A 6,000-nucleotide genomic window follows, 5' to 3' on the forward strand; every position below is an offset into this window, starting at 1 on the left:
TAAACTGAAGTCTCAGGGCCGATGCAGTGGCATAGCAAACTAATCTTCCACCTGTGGTGGAAGCATCCCATATAGGCATTGGTTCATGTCTCAGCTGCTCCACTTCCAATCCAGCTCCCTTCTAATGTGTTGTGAAAGAAGAGGAGAATGGCCCAACTGCTTGGTCTCTTAAACCCATGTGGGAGACCTGGAAGAGCTCCTGGCTCCTGGCTTCCAGCTTCCGAGCAGCTCTGTTCTGGCTGTAGCAGCCATTTGGGGAGTGAACCAGTGGACAGAAGATCTTTCTGTCTCTCAGTAAATCTAACTTGCAAGTAAAATAAATAAATATTTAAGAAAAATATGTAACTGTAAGCTGAAGTTCCATTTAATTAACTTAATTCTCAAAGTAAGTAGAAATTACTTTTATCATAATTTTTTCAAGCTACATGTTCTCGTAACCGATAAAAATAATAAATTGTTGATATGACATGCTTATATTAAGATTTTGAGTACTTATCAAGAAGCCCCTTAGTCTAATCTTATTAAATATATCTTTTAAATTCCTGTTTTAATCTGCTTATAGACCTATAATACTCTTCATTTTAGATAACCTAGAAATTTTAAAATGCGGTTTTGGGGTAGATTTTTGGGACCAGGATCCCATATGGGTGCCAATTAATGTCCCAGCTGCTGCACTTCTCATCCAGTTCCCTGCTTGTGGCCTGGGAAGGCAATAGAGGACAGCTTTGAGACTCTGCACCCACATGGGAGACCTGGAAAAAGCTTCTGGCTCCTGGCTTCAGATCAGCTGAGTCCCGGCAGTTGCAGCTATTTTGGGAATGAACCGGCTGGCAGAAGATCTTTTTATCTATCTCCTTTTCTCTGTATATTTGTCTTTCCAATAAAAAAATGTTGTTGTTTTTTAAAGATATAAACACCTCACCAGGACAGGGATTTTTTTCCCCCATTTTTTCTCTGCTAAATCCCCAGTCATAGGAACAACTGAGACTTGGTACACAGGTGTGGAGTGGATAAATGATTACTTGGATGTTACTGATCATGATGTGAAGAGTAGCACAGCACAGATGCAAGGTTACAACATTTTCAGGAATAAGTGGTAGAAAGGAAATAATGGTGTTGAAATTATTCCAGAGAAATTGAAAGATTAACGTAAGTGATGGGGGTGTGTTTTGTGCTGTGTTTTTATAAGAGCACAGTAGTTTTGGTGGTGAGAAGCAGGAATCTGATAAGGGAGTTTCATAATCTTGTGAAAGTTTGAATCATAAGATATTAATTGTGCTTCTAATTATTTATTTATTTATTTTGAAAGTCAGAGGCACCGGGAGGGGGAGGGGTAACTTCCATCTGCTGGTTCACTCACCAAATGGTTGCAATGACCAGAATTGGGCTGATCTGAAGCCAGGAACTTCTTCATGGTTTCCCATGTGGGTACAATGGCTTAAGATCTTGATTCATCCTCTGTTGCTTTCCCAGACTGTAAGCAGGGAACAGCACTGGAAATGGAGCACCCTTGGGACTTAAACCAGCATTCGTATGTGGTGCTGGTGCCATTGTGGAGGATTAACCTGCTTGTGGCCTGGGAAAGCAGTGGAGAATGGCCCAAAGCCTTGGGATCCTATACCCACCTGGGAGACTTGGAAGAAGCTCCTGGCTCCTGCTTTGGATTGGCTCAGCTCTGGCTGATGTGGCTATTTAGGGAGTGAACCAGCTGTTGGAATATCTTTCTGTCTGCTTCTCTCTCTCTCTTTTTTTTTTAAAGTTCAGATTATTTTAATTTCCTCTTGAGAGCACCACCTTCCTCTTCCAGGTCTCCCACGCAGGTGCAGGGTCCCAAAGCTTTGGGCCGTCCTCAACTGCTTTCCCAGGCCACAAGCAGGGAGCTAGATGGGAAGTGGAGCTGCCGGGATTAGAACTGGTGCCCATATGGGATCCCGGGGCGTTCAAGGTGAGGACTTTAGCCGCTAGGCCACGCTGCCAGGCCCATGTCTGCTTCTCTTAAAATCTGCCTTTCCAACAAAAATAAATATGCGCTTTTTTTTTTAAAGTAGGTAGCAACAAGCTTTTCCACGCTTTACTTTCTGGTATCTGTCCTGGATGAGATGCTATTGAAAGAGAGCTTCTAGAACAGGAATCGTGTGAACCCACTTTCACTTATCTTTTTAAAAAATTTTATTTATTTTTGTTTGATTGGGAGATTTACTAAGAGGAGGAGAGTCAGAGAAAGATTTTTCATCTGCTGTTTCACTCCCCAAATAGCTGTAATAACCAGAGCTGAGCCAATCTGTAGCCAGGAGCCAGGAGCTTCTTCTTGTTCTCCCATTGGATACTGGGGCCCAAGATCTTGAGCCATGCTCTGCTGCTTTCCCAGACCATAATCAGAGAGTGAAACTTAAAAGTGATGCAGCCAGGACATAAATCAGTGCCCGTATGGAATGCTGGTGCTTACAAGTAGAGGATTAGCCTGTTGATCCACTGCATCAGCCCCCTCACATGTCTCTAATGAGCAGTTCAGTACAGCTCAACAGTGAAAAGTCAAGCAGATTCTGGGACACCTCAAATGGCAATTAATTATTGTAAAGTTTGGGATTACTATATGAGAGTTATTTTTCATGAGGATAAGTGATAAAAAACCCATAAATATAAACAGCCAATATTTCTCACACCACAAAATTATTGGTACTATCCCTTCCTTCTGTATATTCAATTAGGGTATCACCCCTTACTTCATAGAAGACACTAGTAATGTGGGAGGAGCCTTTCTTATGCTCTCGACCCTGCTTGGGGATCCTTCTCTGGCCTTTTCCCTACTCTCCTTAGGGACTGCTCTCTGACCCATTCAGTACAGGTGTCTTTCCATGTGGGCTGGCCCACACTTATGTGTGACTGTACACTCTCTTTTAAAAACATCTGCTCAATTGCGCACTGTATTCATACCTCAGTGTTGAGTTCTTTTTGAGATTTATTATTTATTATTTTAAATATTTAATTATTTATATGAAATGCAAATTTACAGAAAGAAAGAGCTATTTAATTGGCTGGCTCACTTCCCGAACAGCTACAATGGCCAAACCTGTGCTGTACTGAAGCCAGGAGCTAGAAGCTTCTTCCAGATCTCCTATATGGGTGAGTGTCCAACCACTTGGGCCATCCTCCACTGTTCTCCCAGGCACATTAACAGGGAGCCAGATAGGAAGTAGAACAGCTGGGAATCGAACCAGAGCCCATATGGGATGCCAGCTGTCCAAGCAGTTACTTTGCTGGCTATGCCACAGGGCTAGTCCCTTCATTTTCTCTACTTTTAAAAAGAGATTTATTATTGGTTTATTTATTTTTAAATAATTACTTTATGATGCAGGTCAAAACCACTGCTTTTCTTCAACAATGAATGTCTTAGTGCAAAACTGAAGTTCAAATTCCCCAGTACTCCCAAGATTCCAGGCATTTCACCTACATAAACTTGTAAAAAAAAGGTTGAGTGGGGAGTTTGTGGAAGCTGCAGGGAGAGGAATAGACAAGGTTGAATGGGATGGGCTACTCAGTGCTGCATCTTTACCCTTCATCCCAGAAGGGATCTTCTTACCCTCTTCTATGGATCTACTGACAGTTTGCACTGTCCAGCATCCACCAAGAGTTTGGGATGATCTGGTTTCTCCTAGACGTCTCACTACTGGACTTTTGCACTATCTTGACATCATTGGGTCAGCAGGTGAACATCCCTGGTAAATTATATCCTATGAATTATAACACAGAAATGTGAAAAGCCAAGAAGTTTTCACCTATGATTCAGATAACCACATGAAGAAATGCAGGTTGAAGAACTTGAGCTAATTTTGAGTCCAACTCACCTCTACTCCCTTCCCAGAGCTTGAAGTGAGAAGTCTAGGATATTTTCTAATTATGTTAATTCTTCCTTAATAAAAGCATAACATTGAAGTTCCTCTCTTTTCTTAGAGAAATTTTTGTTCTTAAACTAGAATTAAGCATAGTGGGATCCCAGTATCTTTGATTAGAAGCTGGAAAAGTTTATTTTCCCTTGATAATGTGATAAATAAGTGCTAATTGGAGCTAAATTATATTACTTGGTAAGTCTGCTACATTCTTCTTAGATATAACACTTGTTATTTCTGAATAATTACTGATGTCTGCAGACAGTACTTGTCAGCTAGTTCATTTCATAAAAAGAGGAATCTGTTAGGAATTAACCAGTTTACCTTTTTGTGAAATAAGTCTAGGTATTTATGTAAACATTCCCTAAACTTTTTTTTATTCAGACTGTGGTCAATAGTTCCCCTGAGCCAATAAAAATTATCATTATGGACCTGGCGCAATAGCTTAGTGGCTAAATCCTCACCTTGCATGTGCTGGGATCCCATTGGGTGCTGGTTCTAGTCCTGGCTGCTCCACTTCCCATCCAGCTCCCTGCTTGTGGCCTGGGAAAGCAGTGCAGGATGGCCCAAAGCCTTGGGACCCTGCACCCACGTGGGAGGCCTGGAAAATGCTTCTGGCTCCTGGCTTCAGATTGGTTAGGCTCTTGCCAACTAGAGAAGTGAACCAGTGGATGGAAATCTTTCTCTCTGTATCTCCTTCTTTCTGTATATCTGTGTTTCCAATGAAAATAAATAAATCTGTATTCAAAAAATTATCATTCTTTCTCCTAAGACATCCTAATATAATAGAGATATTGATCCTATGAGAATAACTATGTAGAGTTAATGAAGTTTCTGGATCTTTTCTTGATGCATCAATGGTGCCAATAATAGCCCCCTTCCTTTCATTTTAAAGAAACTTGGATGCCAGGCAAGAAGTTTTGGTGCAGTGGCTAGGTTACCATTATGACTCATGCATCCAATTTCGGAGTGCCTTATTCAAGTCTTGACTCTCCTGCCTCTGATCCAGCTTTCTGCTAATGCACATCTTAGAAGGCAGCTAATGGTTCAAGTGCTTGGGTCCCTGCCGTGCACATGGGATACCTGGATTGAGTTCTAGGCATCTGGCTGATGAATCGGTGGATGAAAGATCCATCTCTGTTTCTCTGAATTTCAAATAAAATAAAATCAAGAAACAATTTTACGAAAACTCTTGGAACCACCTTGGTGGAAACTCTTGTGGAGGGTGCCCTGCTCAATCCCCCACCTTTCAGAGCAGTGGCTGACAGGAAAGGGCTCCAGGTGGATAGACGACTTCATCTCTCTGGCCTTAGTAACTGACCAAGGGTGATGCCTGAACCCAGCCAGGTCAATCAGGTGTCATCCCAGGTGATGCGGACAAGGATGGGGATGAGGAGCCAGAGCAAGGTGCCCCTCTCTGCTGTACCCTGTAAGTAGATCTGCAAGTCCTACTGTGGGCTGCAGAGCTTGCAACCTTTCCTTACATCACCTACCCCAAGACTGTTCAAATTTTTCCTGTGCTCATCAGAATGGATGCATAACCAAAGGAAAACTGATCCCTTCTAATTATTATACTGAAGTGGAAATGATGATTAAGTTACACGAAGGCACTTCAAAAGTTTCCTGTATTTTCCATGAACTTTTTGAAGATTCCTTGTGCAATCAACACTGCAACTGTCATTGCCTTAAGAAAACTGCAGTCGTTAATTGCTATGATCTTTCTTTCCTCCTTCTTTCTTCAGAAGTCGGTAATTAAGGAGGCAGACGAAAGTAGAAATGCTGAAAAGTTGTGTTTGTCTTTTCAAACGTCTGACAGAGTGCTGGAATACGAACTTGCAGCACTTTGCCAAGTAATGAGTTTGAAAGTTTATCCAGTTGTACAGGTGCGAAGGTTTTATCTCCAGAGCTCAAATATGTGTAGAGATTTCTTAAAGGTAAGAAAATCTCCAAATAACAGTAATGCCCAAGGCTGGGCCAAGCCAAAGGCAGAAGCCTAGGAGCCTGGAACTCCATCTGGGTCTTGTTCATGGATGGCAGGGGTCAAGAAAATTGGGCCATCTTCTACTGGGTTAGATATGGAACAGCCGGACTCAAACCAGTGCTCTTATGGGAT

This window comes from Ochotona princeps, chromosome 8, assembly GCF_030435755.1.
Source record: "Ochotona princeps isolate mOchPri1 chromosome 8, mOchPri1.hap1, whole genome shotgun sequence".
NCBI lineage: Eukaryota > Metazoa > Chordata > Mammalia > Lagomorpha > Ochotonidae > Ochotona > Ochotona princeps.